Genomic DNA, 22,924 nt, shown 5'->3' with positions numbered 1-22,924 from the left:
TACAGTCGTGTACAATGTATCTTTATGTCTAAGAGTGTATATATTTTACCTTCATGTTAGTGTTTCTATGTGCACATTAAGTTGGAGTAATGTGAAGCGAGAAAGTCGTATAACTGATCTTAAGTTGTTATTATCTAACAATGTAATATATCGAAATGGGTAATAAATAAAAGTAACATGTTTGATCTAAGAGGTTGTTTTGTTTCCTATTATATTATTTCATACATCGTCATCATCATAGTCAGCCTGTATTAGTCCACTGTTGGACATAAGGCGTGCCCCTGAACCCGATCTTCGGACCTTCTCATCCACTTTCTTAATAAAAAAATATAATCTTGGTAAATGAGTAGAAGGAAGAGGGCATAAATGAGTTTAAAATAAACTGCTTTATTTTTGTCAGTAAGACATAAAATTTCTCATACGATTGACAACATTAAATGGGAAAACTTAAAGATAACCATAGATTTAAAACATACAAATCAATGTACTTTAAGATACTAGAGCAGAGCAAGAGCAGTCTCATGTCTAGAAGTTAGGGTTGTCGCTTACAATAAAAAATACCTCGACTGGCTAATCCTCTGAGCTATGTCCACTACCTTCATAGATAAGCCCTAATGGTAAATGACATCAGCCTATATACATTGGCGCTGTTAGGAATATTCACCATTCCTGCTAATGCGCCATTTACCCTAGTAAGAAGTTATGTCAATTGTTCCTATAATTACACTAGCTCATTCACCCTTCAAATCGGAATAGAACAATATTAATTAGAGCCGTTTAACGGTACAATATGTATACAACATACAATTTCTCAATGTGAATATATACATTTTTATTTCTTTTTATAAAGATTACGTAGATACCTATATATATGTATAATTGGTTTCCGTCCGCTTCGCCCGTTAGTTAAATATATCCGCGTTAAAAAGTAACCTGTGTGCTATTTTATAATGTATCTCTGTGCCAAATTTCATTCAGATCCGTGCAGCGGTTGCGGCGTGATTGAGTAACAGCCATCCATCCAAACTTTACATTTATAATATCAGTAAGAAGTGCTGGCTTGTGTTGCCTGAACTAAACTATACTGATTCGTCCTATAGTTCGTAGAACGAATATAACCTTTATCAATAATTAACGCTATCTAACGAAAAAAGTTATTCTCAAATTTGTATAAGCTGAGATAAAGTCGTTCAAACAATTAAACAAGCTCTGTTATATATGACTGTACATTTAGAAATCAAATCAAATCCGTTTATTCAAAATAGAAGCACTTATTTATTGTCAAATTAAACACTACGACAGGTAATATCTGGATCAAATGTTACAATTCTAAAAAGTGGTAAATCTGAAGAATAAAAACTGGTAGAATCCTACATTATTTTTGAGTGCTATAATGTAATCTTTATAAAAAACAATTTCCTTTGAAAAATTGCACTCGTTAGTAGTTATTAAATAGAATTTTATCAATTTACTTCGTAATCGATATTGTTCAACAATAGGCACTACTTACTACGTCATCAAAGTACTCGTAACGTCATATTATGATCTGATAAGGAAATTATCGACAATTCGGAGAAGAAAATGTACATAAATATCGACATATTAATTCTATACCTCGAATGGGATTAACTTCGCTCAACACCAGAATGATTAGTTTAATAATAACTTTTGAAACCTTAAGCGTAAAGTCTAAATTGCATTGATGGTGTTTCGTATCGTACCGATAAAATAACTAGACGTCGTGCAACGGAACGACGCATCGGCTTTTCATGAATATACATTTGACTTTAAACCGTAATAATATAAGAATAAATGCTATATTACAGCTAGTTCACTCTGATGGCGAGAATTATGATTTCATCTTAGTGGGGGAAAGCTGATTGCTTTAATAATACTCGACTCTGACCTGGAAGTCTGGGCTAGAGTTAAGTGCAAACTAAGTTTTCTTAATTAAAACCAGGTTATGGTTCAAGTTATAATCCACACGTATTAATTATATTTCAATCAAGGCAAGTACTCTATTACTATCAAGTTAGAATCGATGTATAATACACTAGCTGTCGCCCGCGGCTTCGCTTGTGTGTTAGGTGTTGGTCGGTTGTTGGAATTCAAGCTTGCTTCATACCAAATTTCATCAAATTTGTTCAGTGGTTTAGCCGTGAACAAACAGACTGAGTTGCTTTCGCATTTGGTCGGGTTACTAGCTAGATTGTACGGCTGCCGATCATCAGAGAAAATCATGTCCTAAGCTAAAATAATGGGTCAGACAAATAAAAGTTATTGGGTTTTTGTATCAAGACATGGAATTGGGCCCAGCAGCTGTTCTATGACCGGACGTGACGGAGTAAGGGAATTAAAAGAGCATAAGAGATACATAAGTTAATATCTCTTGCGAAACTGACCAGGGGGAGGGACTTCGTCATTATTTGTTTCAAGTTAAAATCACAAAAGCAGTTGGGTAATCTTTAAATGTAAATAGTGTAAATATTAATTAACAGTTATCTGTACACCACGTGACCTGATTTTTCTTTGTATCACATAAAGCTGAACTTATTTAGATGAGGTTTTTTTAAATGAAATATTTTTTTAAACTATATCTTGTAATCCACTTAGTTGTTTTTTTAAGATGCATTTTTTAATGTTATCTGTTAAATTAATAAAAAATATTCGGAATAATTATTTTATTTAACAATTTATTTTGGCTAAGTAACAGTATTTTAACATCCGCCAAAAGCGGTATCCTAGTTATTTTATAAAACTAGAAACGAGGTACGTGCATGAATAATTTAGATAATAATTAAAATAAACTTCGCCTCAAGTTAAGGTACTGATGAATTGTGCAATTATTCAAATGTTCTCAATTACCTTCTCGGTTTGTTACTAAATTAAGCTAGTAAGTTGCTTAGACAAGCAAAGTATATTATAATTAGTTAAATAGTCATTACTACATTGCCTCTATGCAGTTTACCTAAAGGGTTCCATACGCTTAGCAAATACACGCATTTTCAAAGTTAATTTAAAATAACATATAATAAATTAATTTTCGACTTTTCAATGTCATTAAATAGTTCACTTTATGCTTTATTTTATCATTTTACATTTATAAATAAAATGAATTAATTTTGAGCTATAATAGATACGCTATATTATTATGTGTAAAATTGTATATATGATTAAAATCTTGGAGTTAGCATTCTTTGATTTTCATGGTTAATTTATAAATTGAATTGTGTTGGTTGGTTGGTAGGTTAATTTATAAATGATTATTGGATTATTCTGTATTATTTATTGACGTTGCACTGGTGTTGTAGTGTGTGGGGCGTATTATATTTCATAGTGTGTGTCCATGGGCCACAACAAACACCTACCAACAGACGGTCCATTCGCTTCTCTGTCCTTTCAAAATAAATAAATAAACATTTTCGTTTTCGTCGAAACAAATATATCGTATATACAAATAAATTGCTGACTCATTGCTCTGCATCAGCTCACTTACTGATGAAGTTTTTAATATGAAGCCAATAGCCTGTTGTAAATGACCGGCCCACGAAAAGCTTCCTCAGTTTAACATGATGTGTGCCATATGACGTCCCGTGTCGTCCTTTATGTATCAAATAGCGCCATTTCGTAAAAGTGTCATGTGAATCTATGCTGTCATCTAAATTTTTCGTGTATCTATGAATTCGTACGTTTTAAATGTTTTAAATAAAGTCGAACAAAAACGAATAACAAACGGAGACAACGTACGGCCATATCGTTGTTATAAATTTAAGTTTTCACAGACTACAATTACCGAACCGTGACAGCAAAGCTATTAAAAAGGCTTTTTATATCAGCCCGAAGCACGTAGCCACTCAAAATCATATACTATTCGAAATGTGTTTGTTAAATTCAAAGATCTTTATGTAGTATTCTATGGTATTTGTGCAAAATTCTTGATATAAAACACTCATCAGTTAACTTGTCATAGTCAGCTGACCAAAACCGAGGTGCTGACATTTAATACATTTTCCAAAGTCTAAGGGACGCTGGTTTAATTCACGACTTTATTGCAATTAATTTATTTAATACATAATGAATAACAATGTAACTGCAACAAATGTATTTTGAAATTTATATTACAAACAGGAAATTCTACTTATATTATATACTAATAACTTCTATTGTATATAAGTTTTTCCAAGTTTTAAATTGAAGCGTGAACACGCCAGTATATATATATATAAATATAATGCTTACGCCGACGTATTATCGGGGGATTAAATGATGAATGAAACTACGGAAGAGCTTTTTACTGTTTACAGCTACTATTATATTTGATCGGTTTCACGAATGCCATAATATACCCTGTAATTAATATTGTCAATATTCAGTCAGCGACATCTACAGCATTATATATTTATAATGTGAGTGCAAAAGTGGTTATGTTGTCTTAATACTATTATCGATCGTTTTATAACTATGATCGGTAGCTTTAAGAATACGTTCCGGACACATTCCATTGAACAAGATGGGTTATGTGATGAATATGTCTGATCCACTAATTGTGAGGAATGTGAGAATATCGAAGATGTATATCATATTGTAATGGATTGTATTCGTAGCGAACCTTTACGTAATGAAATATTTATGTCTCATGGTGATATTTGAGAAGTCGCGGGATTTAACTGCGTCCTTGTATATGCATTGTCCGCGGGTGCTCTTTATAAACTTGTAAGACTGGCTTTTAGGATAAGATGATCGAGATCATCATGTCTCAAGCCCAGTTTTCTGGTTATGGAAGACGTATTTAGCGTCATAGGCACTTCTGTGACCAAGCTCTTTAATTACAGAAAAAACAAAAACTATGATCGGTAGTCACTTGCCATCAGATGATCCATTTGCCAGGCTGTCTACCTATATTTAATAAAATAATAAAAGATTATAAGTACAGTTCGAAGTAAATTTGATACGAAAAAATACTGTGGTATTTAACATTTTATAGGGTATGTTATTAAACAATATGTTAGTACCATTATACATTGAACTCCATAAAACACAGTTATATTGATAGTTTGTTATAGTACAAATTAATAAATATTCGGTTACGGCATATTATTACTAAAGATAGATAGATGTATACCTATATCATATCTTATCTCAGACGTCTGACCTCAATACGCTGTGCAAACAATTGTAATGATACGTTTTGTTATGAATTTCTCTATAACAGTTAATAATGTTGTGTGTTATTTGTGTATCAGTGTAAACATCGAGTAAGCGAATGTAAATCTAGTGTAAATAGACACATGTTACACGTTAGAACCGTTTGTATGTATTGATTTGCGAAAATCAATAGCAAATAAAAAATTAATGATATAACTGTAAGGTAAGTGGCATTTATCGTAAGTTGTGACATCGACAAAATAATAAATATAAAATTATCTTCCAGGATATCAGATATATATATTTACTATCAGATTAATTATACATTATTTTCATTGAAGTTAAGTAATTAAACTAACAGCCTGGTTGGTTGAGACCTCCTCTCTTTAAGATGGTAGGAGTTGTACTGGCCTGGGCTTGAACCTGTAATCTTCGTTTAAGATTCATATTGGTGCTCTATTCATTATCATCTGAATAATTGAACATTAATGATTTAACGTGTTCTGCAATATAGTATATGTTTCGTAGGTATGGCCTGCCTCGTTGGTCTCTTGGCTTAATTTTAGGCCACAAATCCCGAGGTCCTGGGTTCAAACCCTAAGTCGGGTGGATAAATTGTTTTTGGATTTTTCTGCCGAAAATTCTCAGTGATAGAGTCTTGAAATTGGAAGTATATACACTCCTGTGCCGCGAAAAGCACTTAGAGCCGTTGGTCCTGTGCCTGAACTCTTTCCGGTCGTGTCAGGTTTGAAGTCACATCGGATTATGAGAGTGAAAAAATATAGAGTGCATCTGTGTTTTCGCAAACCCTTGTGCACTATAATACGTGCAGCTTAGTTGGCTGGTCTGCCTTGAGATTGGGCGCCGTGGCCTAAAAAACGTCTAGACGTTTTGTATTTTGATTCTAATAAGCAAAAAAATGTATAATTACTTTCTATTTCAATTTTATTACATGCATCGTTAAAAAATCGCCGCTGCACACTCCGATGCATATCTTAAATGGCAAATCACCTTGGACGCCAATTTAAGTCATTGTGTCTCAATATTTAATATTATCTTAGAATTTAAATTACACTCTTGACATTGCCAATATTCATGATTCAAGATGACCTCTACCCGAGCTGGTAGACACTATATTGGTAGATCTCTATACTCACAAAAGTACTATGTTACCAATAAGTTCGTAATAAGTAAATAGATATGCAGACAATATGATTTTGAATCAATCATTTTCTTAAAGAACATTTACAAAACTAACTTAAAAGCTTTATTTAAACTCTAATACTTTTTATAGTTATAAAATAAATTTGCAAGCAAGATCTAAAGTGATACAAGTTATGAAATCTAGAAGTACGAATAAATTTATTTAGTTGTAATTATTCTAAAATAAATCTGCATATTCTAAAACCAGAAAACCATTTTATCTGAAATATTTCAAAATATTTATCTCGTGCTATGGATCGGGTTTCAAAGAAACGATAAGGCGATTCGATGATTGTACAGTTTCGTAGATAAATCACGTGCAGACGGATCGATATGCATTGCCTCATCGAACTTTGAAGATGAATCACTATGACCGACTAATGCTTGATTATGCTTTCGAACTTCCGGAATGTATACATGTAGCACTCTGCACGAGCTGCAGGTCTCTGATCCCTCACCTTCGTGCTTATGAGTCGGTATGCTTTTTATAATAGTTATATTAGTATTATATGGTCATCATTATCAAGGTGAATGTCAATTGTAGATGTATTTATAACATGATGTCCTGTCCGATTTTGGCTACGGCCGCAATAACTTGGTAGTAGGGCTAGGTTCAAGCCCGTCTCGGTAGGTACCATCTACTCATCACATAGTCTACCATCAAATAACAATGTGTTTTGGTATTCCTATTCGTAGGGTGAGTAAGTCATAACTACAGGCATAAGGGGCATAACACCTTGGATCTTTTCATATTTTATGGTATTATTGCTTTGGATTTCCTAATAAATAAATATGTATATTTTCGACAAGCGCTTCTACTTCATACTATGTATAAACCAATGCATATAAATCCACAAATTTAAATAATTTTTCTATCTAGTTAAAGGAAGCACTCAGATATGAACAAGTCCTGTTTAAGGGCTTAATTGGAGAAAAACACGTTAGGAAACCGTTGATCTAGAACAAAAGTACTCAGTATTACTCATATTATCTTAATATATTCTTGTAAGTCATTAAAATGACAATTACCTCTGTTAATGTGACTGCACGGAAGTGATTCTTATTAAATAACTGGTCTGTGAAGCCATATGAGTCAATGATCGAGGCAATCACCAGTAATAGTCGTTAATGCTTTTATTTCAAGTGTCTTTTCACTTTGTAGATCAATTCACGACACAATGACACATCTTTCATACTTGTTCTATATATAAATAACAAAAGTACCTATTTCAATGTATGAACTATTTGTCGCTCGCGGCTTCGCGTTTTAGGGGTTGGTCAGAAGGTAGTTAAAAAAAAAAAAATCAAATTCCTGACAGTAGTTTGGCCCTGAAAGCACAACAGACAGACAGAGGTTCCTTTGCATTTATAATATTAGTAAATATGTTATTGCATTGTATGCAAAACAGGTAAAATTCATTTTCGTTTTGTCTTAAGCTTAAAGTCATATCTTACACGTTGAGTATATTGTATTGCACATCTCGAGGCAATACCGTTATCCATTTAAACTGTACATAACATTACTGGTATATTTAAACAGGAAATTGTTACAGTTATGTTTAACTAATTATGTTTAATTTATGATGTGTGACTAATAACTATACAGATCCTTTCGCATTGAAAGTTTGTTGTTCTGATTTTTTGCTTCAATTCTTGCTTTGTTGAAAAATTATCTATTTATTTTAATAATGTATGAAATGTTTTACTAATTTTAAACTAGGCTTTATCTATGCGAAATTTATAAAACTTTACCTATAGCACACAAACCGTCACTTCCCATTTATACCCTCGGGGTGGATTATAAAAGACCTGTGACCTTTCCAGGGATTCAAACTATCTACATAACAAAATTCACTTAAATCGTTTCAGCGGTTTTAGTGAAAGAAAATAAACAGAGAGATTTACTTCCGCATTCATAATATTAGTTTAGGTTTTCATTTATTATTTTTTTCCAATATAATATCGATATATTATATATAAGGGCACTTAGCTCTTGTAGTCCTCATAACTTGGTCACCGCCCGTCAGTAGTTATCAAAGAGGGTACCATTGAAAACCAGCATTAGGTGTCCACGCCTATTAATTGCTGAATGGTACACCTATTTGGGACACGACATATATGTTTATTGTAATATAGTTTTTTTTTTTTTGTTTCTTTTAACCCTTTTTTGTATCAATTCATTTTTCACAAAAGAACATAAAAAAAAAATTAACAATAATTTTTTTTTTATGTTCTTTTGTGTAAATGTTTTGTACGGTCCCAAATAAAAGTGTTCTTTCTTTCTTTCTTTCTTTCTTTATATTAATTAAATATTTGCCGAGTATAAAAAATCACTTCGAATAGTTGTCAAGTCGCTACAAGCACCTAACTTAAGCTATTATGCCTCATGTGCCTGAAATTACACTGAATATTTAATATAGTATTACGATTTAGTAGGAGAATAATTGATGTTTAAATTGTACCGACTTGGATCTGTATAAAGTCAATGAACAGAACTATTCATTCGTATATATACTCAGAGATAACCAGTATCAATAATGATATGTACCTATAAATCTTGTTTGTTTTGACTGCCTCTTTGACTTAGTGACTAGCTTATAAAGCTGTAGGTTCCAGTCCTGGATTCAAACCCCAGATATATAATTGTTGGGTATAGACATTCTCATCAGCAGCTCGATTTTGGAATGCTTGTGAAGCATATACTGCACCTGAAGTTTGTCCGATCGTGACCGACTACCGAAGCTCTTACGGCATATTGAACATGGACTCTTTAAATCGTGAACAATAATTTCATATAGCAATTGAATATGAAAGATTCCTTCGAGAAGAAAATTACATTTTCCATCAATAAATATTTTCTGAATAACAGAATCAACAACTGTTATGAGATCAGGATATCCTACTTTGTATATTAAACTCGACAGGACGGAAAGTTTCTGCGGCATGATATTAAATCTTTATTGACATAATATCCTCCATCGTCGTTTTCTTTCAACTAATATATGAATTCAAGTTATCTTGATATGTTCGTTATAAAATTACAATAAAATAATTTTAATTTGTGTTTGAACTGCAGTATTAGTACCCAAAAGAAACGTTAATTATTATACACGTGAATCTTACTAAAACATAGAAGGTTCAAACCCGGGCCAACCTCACCTCAGAATTTTATGAATGTAGGCCTTAACCTGGCTATGGAACAATTACACGGAAAAATGAAATCATGATTTATTTTATTATTAGGATGACTAAGAAATCTTCTTGTTTCATTATATGAATTAATCATCTCGAAATGAACTCAATGAATTTTGGTAAAGATAAAAAATACATAATCTAGGTCGAAGCAACGGTCTTGATCATTACTGCCTTCCTTCGAATCATTAACCCGCACACCCACTTATAAACAACTGTCCTCATTACAAACATTGGCCCAATCAATTCGTCATTATAATCGCAACTTCGTGCGAATAAAAAGTGACACCCACATGCCGTCGCCAAACTTGGTGAGAAAAAAAACAAAAAACAATGGCCGCCATAACGGCGCGTGCATTGTCGTTTGGCGGGAAACAAAATATATGTCAGTGTTCGCTGTTGGACAATGTCATCTGGTTTATTGTGATGTACAACGGTTATGTGTTACGGATTTTTTTATTGTCATAAGCTAGTTTTAATTGTGATATATTTTGATGTTTGAGTCATGGTTATTTTTAGGTTGTTTTAAATTTTACTACATATTAAATTTATTTTTTAATTTTACTTAAGTTTTTTTTAGTCGAGGTAGAAATTATAAAAGTTACCCGGGCTAGAAATATTAAGTAAAAACCTTAAAGTTAAGTTGTTTGTAAGTTAACCTTAAATATTTACGTCAAGTGCCCAGGGCTATGTGTTGGATTTACTGAGTTCTCGTATAGCAACATTGTATAAAGTAAGATCACAGTAAACAGTAAGCGTCACGCGTTTACGTCTAATGGGATGATATTTGAAATGCGTATCGCATCGCAAACGGAGACTTCATTACTGTACACAGAACAGGGAATTGGAGAAATATATCCGCAGGTATACTCAAAATGTCTTAACAACTATAAAAAAATCCAAGAAACTGTTCCTGTCTTTACATTTCACTTTAATTCACTTCTATTTCTTTCCTTCTTATTGATGCAGTATTGTGATAATAAAAATCCATATTATATTGAACATCTATTAAAATATTGATATGCAAAGTCAAAGTCAAAAAAATCTTTATTCAATATAGAAGTGTTTACACTTGCTTATTGATAGTCAAAAATCTACCACCGGTTCAGAATTTAGCACCGGACGGACCTGAGAAGAACCGGCGAAAGAAACTCAGCGGGATATATTTTTTTTTTTACCATTTTGCATGTACAATGCAAATGCGTCTTCACATAAGAAAAAATTAAATTTTAATGTTGTCCATACAAAATTAACAATTTTTTTTTAAATCAGTTAGCATTGAAACTTTTTGTAAGGTGACTTCCACACAGAGAACGTCAACTATCTCAGTTCAAACATAAGCATAAGATTAAAAATAATTCTTTCCTTCTACTCCATTCAATTCATTGTTCTCAGGTTATAAGACACCAGGTTATACTATTACACTTATTGAGTTCAATCATATTCAACAATCTTGTAGTTTACATTTGAAATGTAATACGTTATGAATCTGCGTTGCTTATTTTGCCCTCATTTCTTTGTCTAGATGTGTCTTGAGATATTTTTGCATACTGACATTTGCTATTAAAAAATTATGTCTTATACATAATCAATATATCATTCAAATATAATTCATCGTACAAGGAATTTCTAGTAAAATAAAATTACGTTTATATTGCTAAGGGATCTCTTCCAGACCACTTTTGGTCCTTAAATTTTCTTCTAAGTCGTTCATTTTCGCCAGAGTGGTCGTGATTACCAGTTACATTCTTTTGATGCGGCTCTTGCGGTCTTCTTCCAACGGCTTCTATTGAAGAGGTTGCGAGAACACTCTGTAATTGATAAGCAAGTAGCAGATCTGATTATATCGGTCCATCTTGTTGGATATTAACCACGCGGACGTGTTCCTTCCCCACGACCTTGAATAACCAGTACATTAAATTAATTAAAGAGAAAATATTTTATTAAAAATACCATAAGACAGAGTTATTATGTATATATGTTAATAAAATAAAATTACAAAATCAAACTAAGAGCGTTTTTGCATTATTTAAATAAAAAATTAAAAAAGAACTACTGTACTGTAGCTTCACTCAAACTGAATATAATGTACACAACGGTACATAATCTAGAATCTAGATTGAGAAAATATATTTAAAATTCAAAGTGAAAATACATGACAACTTATTTAAGTGTAAGAACCCTAACGCGTCTTTCTAAACCAGTTTCTGTGAGGAAGCTGAAGTTAATTTATTTAATTACTCCAAGAACTCGAAGAATATATAAACTTATGTTTTAGTACATTTCAATAATACCACAACATACTGTAATTTCACAGCTATGTCACCAAACGACTCGCCACTAACTGCTTACTAATAGTAGTAGCATTAGTGTGTAATTATTATATATCATTACTTACATATGTGTGTGTTCATCTAAGTAGTTTTTTTTTTCTTAATGTTATATGTTACAGATAGTTTTGCTATCCGCTTCTCTATTTGTTTATGTAATAATATTTCTCTTCTCAGAAATTGCTTTAGTAATAAGACTGCCTATTAGATTGCATATTATATAACATTGTTATATTTTTTTAGTAATATTATAAAAGGTTTTATATAAAAAAATCAATTCTGTAGAATAGATATATATTTACATGTTAAAGTTAAGGTTCAAGTGTACTAACCCATATATAACACTAAAAAAATAGTTATATAATTGTTTATTGTTTTTCAAGTAAAGTTTAATTTCTGTAATCATATAATATGTATCATGTAACACATACATACACTCATATGTATATATCACTTCCTGCGTGATTTTTAAATCGTTACGTCTTTAATTCGTGTAATGAGTTTGTATTGGTGATTTCACAGTTATACCGAATAGTAACAAAACAAAGCATTATTTTTTGGTGGATTATATTATGATATGGTCATTATTTTTATGATATGGTCATATCATAAAAATGGCAAAGGTATAAGGGGTTCGAATATAATTTTCTATAGTATCAGTAACAGTAAGTTTTTTTTTTCTTTTATTATATTTAATTCGTGTATATCGAATTATATATAACTAATGTCATGAAACATGCAAAAACCGATAGAAATAATTGTTTCTTTTCGAACTGCTTCTTCTTGTTTAAATGCATATTAACATTGTAAAAGTATTACAATGTTAATACAATGTTAGTGGGAATTAATTCCAAACGTGTAATAAATTGTAGCAAGTTCAACTAATTCGTATTCAAAGTCTAGTATCCGAATGGAACTCAACAATCGAAGTTTAACACTGCTGATGTACTTGTACTGAAACCTACGACCAGTGATATAGAATGCTGGTAGGTACTTAAGTATTACCTACCAAACGAGTAGATACCGTGTAGGGCTGTAAATAAATTATGGTAATCTAGAAGTGATAAAACGGAGATGATCTGCAATATTGTAAGTCCCACGCCAATTACGGCGCACGCGCAGTTATCTTGTGATAAGTATGAATATTTAAACGGTATCGATGATGAGTTCATAACAGAGCGTTGACTGAAAAATTAGATTTGTACTTCATTACGTATAGAATCAATGTGTCGATTGCAAAAATGCGGATAAAAGTTTTGATCTTATATTAATTTATAGGCACCTTTTTTTTGGTAGGGCTTTGTGCAAGGTCGTCTAGGTAGCACCTACTTAACATATATTCTATAGCCAACCAACAGTTCTCAATATAGTGTTCCGGTTTGAAGGGTTAGTGAGCCAGTGTAACTACAGGCGCAAGTTACCATCTGGTGGTCCATTTGCTCGTCCGTCTACCTAAAATTTAATTTAACATTCGTTCTTGAATATAGTCATTTGTTATTAACTTTTCAAAGTATTTTAACAACACTTAAACATCGATGACTCAAAGATAAACCAAAGAGTCCTTAAAACATTAGCGTGTAAAGTCTGAACTGAAGCCGTTATACACGAAAATTCGCTTCCGAGAAGACGTACCCATATGCCGTAACGGTACATGTCACTGTGCGAATGCAAAATGAGCTGTCTGCTTGCACCAAGATTTATTTGAGATTAACGCGTCTTAAAACTCTGAACAATGGTGAGGTTTTACCATTTTTGGTCTTTGAGAACTATCTAAATGCTAATGTGCGGTTGAAGATTCTTGATACTTTTTCAAAAGCTAAAATAATAATAGTTCAAGTCAAGTAATGCAAATATGTACCTATATTATGTATATGTTCATGTAAATTGAATTTAAAGAATAGTAACAATAATGTTAATTTATTTTAATAAAATTGTTTTTTTTTTTAATACATTTTATTTAATAACGCGAACACGTAAGTCAAAATAATTTTCTGGTTCATACTGGACACGCGCAGGAGTTGCACAACAGTGCGATTCGCAAGGGTCAACGCACCGGGCATATAAAATGCCACATCGATATGAGTGCAAATACTTTTGTTTATTTTGGCATCGATCCGAGCTTCTTACAAAGCCCTGTCATCTGAATTCCTGTCATAAATAATGTATACTTGTCAGTGGAATTAGTCAATCGTGATTAAATATTTACTTATTCTGTTTAGTCACGTACTTAGTCATTAATTAAATTAAAATAATAATATATTAGCTAACCGTCTTAACATCGTACGACTAAAATAAGCGTTTTATTTGTTCTTTTTTATTAATATAACATCTTAAAATGAATTAATAATAAAAAATAAGATCTTTTTGCAAACATTAAGAAGATCTACAAATAATCGTACTTAGTTTTCTTGTATCGATTATATTTTTTTAATAGATAGATAATTTTCGCCTCAAAAGCGTATCAATATATTTTTCTACGACAACTTTTACATAATAAGTTATGTAAAAACTATGATCCATTATAATGTGAAAGTTTCATATCAATCGAATTAGTAATTAGTGAACAAATAAAAATACTAATATTATGTTTTACATAATATTAGTATGTTTATTATAATTCTGTGTCAATAACTATCAAATATCATAATCCTACTACTTAATATTTAAGTCGGCGGCTTTGCTCACGTTTGATGGTCAGATGTTAGGTACCTATATACATACGTCCTTTTACCCGTGTCGTTTACGCAACATTTCACAATGATCGGTTAAGTCCTGAAAGCGTAACAAACAAACTAACTTTCATATAATAATATAAGTTAAGATTAACACATTTTAGTACCCCCGAAAGTTCATTTCACGGCCGTTCGTTAACACAAAACATCTAAATTTGTCGGACAAAGTTCAAGAAACGAAAAACACACTCGTTTTACGAACACGCAACGTAACTCTTCGTATTGCCGCACACATGTCACATATATACTTTATATTTGAAAAAGGACTTTAAAAAAGTAATAAATAAAATGCTTCTAATTGAATATTAAAAAGGTACTTGGTAAAAAAAAAAAACGCATATACGTCCGTCATAGTATAAGTAATACGAGCTTCGTCTTTTTTTCGTCTTTAAAGAAAGCATTTCTATTTTTTTATCGTTTTTTTTTTATTTATTAAAACGACATTAAAATTTCTCTCGTGAATAATAAAGTAATTTCGAACAAATTAAGGAGTAAAGGCCCGATTAACAAACAGTCATCATCACATTTCAACTGAACTTAGTCGCGTAACTGAAATCCTAGGTAGCGTACACTATTTTGTATCGCCATTGCTGTTATTGCACATGCTTCGATATCCAATATTAAATATTTTTTTCCCAAAGCAGTTATCTGTTCGTCTCTATTTATTTATCATTCGATTTTTAATTTTTAACTAAACATACATGTTGGATTATTGTAGGTATGGATGTGTGTGTTATTAACAGGCCAATTGCATTGGTAATTAAATCACACAAAACTGAGGAACAGTTGGAAACATTTTTATTAGCAGTATAATAGTTGCTTCAACATTTCTATTTCGCTATTATTTTAAAAGCAAATATTTGTGTTGTATTGGATACAATGGAAGAAGTCAATACGTAACTAATATATGGGATAGCGTGACCGTATGACCTAGATTAAACCTGAAAACGTAGATAGGACAGATAAAATACCTTATCTTTATACGAGTTTGAAATATATTTTTATAGTGCAACACTCAACTGCACATTCATTGGCGTGGAAATTAACTTTTTAAATAGCTTTGATTTTGAATATCAATAGCGTTTACTATTTTTTTTTTTTCTGTAGGTGGGTAAAACATTTAAGGAGTTTATTTTTGTATTTGCTTTTATGTAGTTAGATATGTATTATTTATAATACATATACAGTAGATAATATTAAGATTGCAAAAGTAGCTCTATCTGTTTTTTATGCTTTTACGAATGAAGTATAGAGCCAGAACCCCAAATCATAGGTTTTTTCTAAACATACACCCCCCGTCCCCTCACACACACATAGGCGAAAACAGGTCAATGTTAATTATAAGTTTTGTAATGTGTATTGTTTTGTAATATATGTAGTGATATCAATAATATAGATTTTTTAAAATCGTTGTTACATTTTTCTTTCGTAAGCAATATTCGCAATGAGATTTTTTCTATATATTTATTTCATGTATCATAATGTTTTAATGTTTTATATATAATGCATAGTCGATAAGATGTTCCTATGTGTGTGGCCCGCTGTATTTTAGAAAGGCCATGTGTGTCCGGTGACAGTAAAATATTTATGAGCCCAGCGGGAGTCTTCTTTCTTCACGTCCTGTTAAACGTCTTGTAATGACTTAGGAGGACGTTTTAAGTTTCACGGTAATGACTGTCATTACTGTGGCGATTCTTGATGGTAATGATTTTGCGACGTTTATAATATTAGTGATTGGAATGGCTAGTTGAAATTTTACATTGATCCATCCTATCTAATCTTTCCTACATTCATTAAATAAAAAATCTGATTTTTATTCTTATTTTTTTTTTAATATGAGGCCAACGTATGGAAATGTATTAATTTTTATGCAGTTTTAAATTTTATTTCGTAACAAATATGAATATTCGTTGCGATAATTTTGAATTTCAACATTTTGTAGTGAATATTCTTTGGACTCGTTGAGATTAGACGAGGTCGATTTAGAGTGCAACGTGTTTATCGCAAACATGCTTCAATTTTGTGACGTTAATTATTCATTCATCTATTCAGTTCGAGAGTAAGATTTTCCAAATCCAAATGCCTCAATGGATAGCCTCGTACTAAAACCATTATAAGTTGATATATATCGAAACTTTTCGGTCTGAATGTAAAACGCGTGTTGCCTATTATAATAATTAATGCTTTGGTTTGTATAAATAACACCGCGCCTTGCAAGCCGTTATCAACATCGGTATTACGAAATGACTAATCAACGGCTCGTGTTCGGTTTCCGTCATACGGATGAAATATAACTCTATATATTCTTGACTTCTATACTTGTCAATTACATTTCAATGGAGATTAATTTTGCATTAATGTTCGTCGAGATTTATAATGTTTTATTATGATTAAGTTTGTCATGCTCGAATGACTTGATACTTATGAGGTATAGAAGTCGATTAGCTTAAGTGCCGGTGGAGTGTTATAGGATTTTTGAAAGTAAAATTTCAAGGTTAAATTTAATGTAACATTTCTATAATAATTGTGTAAAATAAGTTTTATTAGAAGGCAAAGCAAATGTATAACGGCTGTCGAATAAAATGAAATATACAGGTAAAATTACTAGAACTCTAACCAAATTCAGTTTTTGTACAATTTCTTTGTGCAATGAAACAATTCCCAAAAGAATTTCAGACGGTTAAATAAATTTGATAACAAGTCTGAGAATGTTTCCAATATTTTGTTTTGTAACGAATTCTTTAATTTGATAAAGTTGTGAAGTAATAACAAGTATTTATATTAATGTTAATCTCGGTAGACTTGTCTGGGTACCGCCCACTCGTCGGGGACACTATCGTCAAATAGCAATTGTTTATCGTGATATATTTCGGTACGCAGTGCGAATGAGCCAATATTATATTGACTTTGCTTCAAGACGATAAGTTAATAATGTACTCCTTTGGAAATATAAAATTTTCAAACATTAAAACAAGGATAGTAGATATATATTATATAGGGATTGTGTTTTGTTTTATGCATTCAGAATATGAACATGAATAATTAAATAGATTTTGATAAAACTTAGCATTTATTTATTTTCTTGGTGGTAGGGCTTTGTGCAAGCCCGTCTGGGTAGGTGCCACCTACTATCAGATATTCTACCCCCAAACAGCAGTACTTAATATTGTTGTGTTCCGGTTTGAAAGGTGAGTGAGCCAGTGTACATCTTAGTTCCCGAGGTTGGTGGCGTATTGGTCATGTAAGGAATGGTTAATATTTCTTACAGCGCCATTGACTATGGGCGGTGGTGACCACTTACCATCATATGACCTATTGGCTCGTCCGCCTACCGATATAATAAAAAAAATATATGTCACCATAAAATTATAGGGACCGTTGGTTTATAAGTCTAGACAAATAAAATTATATTATTTTTTATTCAAGTAGGTTCATAAAGCACTTTTGAATCGGTCGCGTCGTACAGTGTTAAAATAAATGTAAAGCTACCACTGGTTCGGAAAATACATTCTACCTGGGAGAACCGGCAAGAAACTCAGTAGTTATTCTTTGCCACCGTTTTAATTACTGAGTATGTCAGAAAAGTACAATTATTTTTTTATATATCCTACCTAGAAATCAATAAATACTAACTCCACGCTTTTTTGCCTTGTTTATCAATGTTTTTTTTTTTTTGGTTAATTGTATAATTTTTTTAATAGGCCAAGTTAAAAATAGTTGACTGTTTCTAAAATGTCGTAAAACTATGAACGGAACATTCGATTCGACAATGAAACGCGTTTATAGTCTTTTATGTTACTAACCTAACACAATTAGTTTGTTTATGATTTAATTCGAATTCGCTCGTTATGTTAAATACAATATACGTCGTTCATAATTTATCGACAGCTTATATCTGGCTTGATTTATTATTTAAACGGTTCATACAACAAGCCGATAACTATATATAAGGATACATATACTTACTCGATTATAGAACAATTATTTTAAACTAAGAAAACGCACATCCAACTTGATACGAATGAAAAATGACTTTCATAAAATTCTCACATATCTTTAACACTTTCCTTGAGTGTATTGGCTGATGATGTAGTGCAGTCGTCCGTCATTGGATAATTTAACTTCCGCGTTTACACATCAATTGGTTAATATAATAGATGACTTACAGTAAAAATACCGTACGGCTCGCAAATAAATCACTCTAATGTAATTTTGGTAGTGAATATATTTTTAAAGAGCAATGCTGGGAGAAATACTTTAATCTCTGCGATTTTAAAATATGATATATTTTTTTTGCACGATTTTTGGTTTTTCCGGGATTAATTTTCAAAGGTTTTTATTTTTTTTTAGTACTCTCGCGTTGTAAATACAATTAAAGATCAACCATTTTTTTTATTGTTGCTGTAAATATTATACGGGATGAAACAGTAACTACAAAGGGAATTTAATTCCGAATGAAACAGTTTGTTATATTAACGAAATATATATTTGATAACAAAGACCAATGGTTTGGGTTTTGGTAAAATAACACACGCACGGTTTAAGGTCAACGGCAGCAGGAAGCAACATTGTATGAAAAACGTGTCTAGAATTTGTTTTGTAACAATTGAAATAAAATTAGTTTTTGAACGAAGAACAGAAATAATTTTTTTAAAAAAAATTATGTACATTTCTTTATTTCTTAAATAAAATATAAGAGCCAAGGTAGAAAGCTAAATGAAAGCTAAAAATATATGTAATAGTTTTTATATGAAGGATTCCCTTAGCTGCTTGATCGGTTAATAATAAATATGTAACACTTATGTCCAAGTGCCAGATGCTTAACGTATTCAATAGTTTAGCAGCTGACGTTTTTATTGTTTTATAATGCGCCTATTAAATTTTTCCAACCATTTAAATTTATATAATTAATAAAGTTATTCTTAATTATATATATATTTTTTTAACATTTGTTTTAATCTAAGGTCGAATTTAATGTGTATATTTTTTTTTGTTTCAGGTATTTTTATTTACATTAACGTACAAGGAAGGCAGTATAATGAAACCTCATGTAGTTACTTAAATATGGTATAGTATTAATTTTTTTAAAGTGAATTGCATGTGATTTAATGATTTAATATTAACTTCCGGGATTCAATAAACATTTGATTGTTAAAACAATATTATATAACTAATAAATATATAATACAAGATTAATAGCTTTGATATTTGATATCGTAGAAATACGTATTGTTAACCACCTTTGCCACCTTTTGACATAAAAAAAAAAAACTTGGGAACATCAACATATATATACATGTATTCGAAAGATGTTAAAATGGGTTCTGTTGTAGGAAATTTCCGTTTTCTGAGGACCCAGATTTCGATGATGTAATTTTCTAAATATGAATAAATATTTGTGTTTGCGTTTATGCGATAGTTTTTGCGTTGTGATGCGCTGCTTCCGCGCCTTTTTGTATGTTTTTTCATATGTCTAATTTAATTTAACCCGGACAATGATTGCTTCCCGAACGCCTGACGATAACGTTAATTAATTCAGCACTTTATTTGTTTAAATTAAATACAACCAATGTCTAGTCAAAAATTGTCATTAAGCGAGAGCACTGATTGAATTCAGACGATTGCTTTGAACATAGTAATAGCAAAAAAGATTACTAAATCGATAAGAATGTAACGTGTAATGGAAATGGTGTACATCAAGTGTAACGTATAGTTCATACGATATCTACAAGTACATACACCGCAGGGGGCAATCACAAAAATCAACGGAACCGTTACACGATGAATGATATTTGTTCAATGCTTGATTTAATATGAATCGGGGACAGGTTTTTACGTGAGATAGAGGTTTTACGCATAGGCGGACGCGGAATAATTAATTATGATAATCATATTTAGATAAGGAATTTGGAGATTCAATGAGATTGTCAATGAAAAGGTCTTTAGACAAGTACTGGATACAGTATGTATGACTGTACTTTTTTTACAATATACATACTAGGCTTTAATTTCCCAGATGAACAGAATACATAATTAATCCTACGCATCGTTAACTGAACGGGTGTATATCGACATAGCTAAAAAGTTTTACAGCCTCTATACTTGTACTTATAATAATCATTCTTTTTAATCATTTTAAATCTGGATAAATTGTTGCTTAATATATAATTAACGAGTTGTTCTTCATATTGAATCTTCTCTCGAGGGTATAATTTTTTAAATATGTTTTGAGTAACCTTTCTAATACCCAGAGTACAGACACACACACACACACACACACACACACACACACACACACACACACACACACACACACACACACACACACACACACGCACACGCATTTTACACACATAGGTACACAACTACACACAAAATACAATATGTATGATAATAGTTTTCGAGCGTTTTAGGGGGTGTGGGTGGTCGTAGGTTTTAGTTACTTATGTCCTTCCTATTATTTCAAGCTTGCTTCATACGAAATTTCATCAAAATCTGTTCAGTGGTCTAGCCATTATTAGTAACAAACAGTCAGACATACAGACATTTACTTTCGCATTTATAATATTAGTATCGATAATGAAATCCGGTTTCAGTTAAAATGTATGTCTAAACCACTTAGCCATGAACAACTCATATGTATTCGAAATTCTATTATCAAGAATGTTAGCTATTTTTATCGTTACTTAGATAAATATATTGTAGTCAGATACTTTAATTGAAGGTTTTAGTTTTATGGGAACTTGAACTATGGGAAAATTTATAATCACAAATCAATCTACTGAATCATGTTATAAATATTACACTTTGTCGTATCTTAGTTACATTATTAGGGTCTATGCTTAAGGTAAATAAGTATTAAAACAAGCAGTTTTTTAAGCTGAATACAAAGCCCTGCTACATAAATCCATTACCTATTATTTTTTAATTCGTAATAAAAAATGTTTTTTTATAAAGATGTTTTATAACATTAAATATCTTTATTAATAAAATATGTAACTCATTGAATTGTATTATGAAAAATCGTTATAAAAGTCTTTCTTTTCAAACTAAATTTTTCATGTATTTTTTTAAACCGCTGTCACAAGTAATAAATCCTGAGCCCAGAATCGCATACGCGCGATCTCTATGTCAATTGACTACCGTTAGTGTAGCTGAAAAACCATACAATGGGATTACCATATCCATTGTGAGCAGACACCACAGTATGCTCTACATTTGTTAAATGATACTGAGGCAGGACTTGTTTTGGTAGCAAAATTGTATAGGTAATGAAAAAATATGCTCTACTATAAATGAAATGTAAATGTACTCTGTTCAAGTATGTACTTAAAAGCCAATCTTAATGAATATTTTATAAATACATATTATTAATGTTACAGTGTGTAATACCGATTACTGGCACAAGCCTCCTCTTCTATTAATGTTTTGGAGTCATATTATGAATATTAGCAAAATTGGTTCAATACCAATGTTTCATATAATCAATCGGTCATCTAAAATATATTTATTTATAATAATACTGTATGAGATACATATATATAGGTACATATATGTATACATAATAACTTTAGTGTAAATTAAATTGCTGGAACGTCTGTCTCTAAGTTTGTAAAATATGCTGAATATCCTTGTCCATTACATAAAAAAATATTTATTCAGGTACGATGGGCGTGTACACCGTGACGTCATGACCTATATCCCCCCTACGTACAACATAGTTGAGTGTACCGTGTCGAGCGACTGACGGACAATTAGGTACCAAGTTGTTAATGAAGCAGAATTATACACTAATTAGACTTTTAGGTCTCATATTTTGTACCATTTCTAGTTAAATGCTCGTCTATTTTTATACATGTGAAACTGAAATAGGTCCCGTCTAATGTATTATAATTACTGAAAAGTTTGTTAATTTCATATTGGTTGGGGATGGTGTATCCTACTCTCATGTTTAAGACAATGTTTGTGGTAATAGCTCACTCCAAGTCACGGTTTGTCCTAGTTTGAGGTCAGGATAATTTAAATATACTTTTTTTCCCCACACATTACAGGGTACACTATGAATTTTTACGACACATTAAAGATGTCTCATAATAATAGTATTTCCCCCCGCTTTCAAAACATAAATTATTGTAAAAACACGCGAAAATTTTGTAGTGCTTAGCTCTGATTTTAACCTTCAATTAAAATTCACGTGTTATATTTTTAGAGGCTATAGGTAATATTTTAGAAACGAGGCTTTTTTTACAAACGATTCATCAGTTGCCTTTGTCTGTCAAATTTAATCCTCAGTTTGCTTTTCTTGAAGCGCTGAAATTAAAA

At 31.4% G+C, this 22,924-nt stretch overlaps 1 protein-coding gene across 2 annotated transcripts in view; it reads left to right on the top strand.

Annotated features, from left to right (window-relative positions):
• The window catches only part of LOC125073746 (dual specificity tyrosine-phosphorylation-regulated kinase 2), a 159,106-nt gene that overhangs the window by 30,060 nt on the left and 106,122 nt on the right, over window positions 1-22,924 (top strand). The gene's annotated exons all lie outside the window — the stretch shown is intronic.

Source organism: Vanessa atalanta, chromosome 25 (genome assembly GCF_905147765.1).
Source record: "Vanessa atalanta chromosome 25, ilVanAtal1.2, whole genome shotgun sequence".
Taxonomy (NCBI): domain Eukaryota; kingdom Metazoa; phylum Arthropoda; class Insecta; order Lepidoptera; family Nymphalidae; genus Vanessa; species Vanessa atalanta.
Note: the sequence above shows the minus strand (reverse complement) of the source record. Positions and strands in the feature narration are given on the sequence as shown.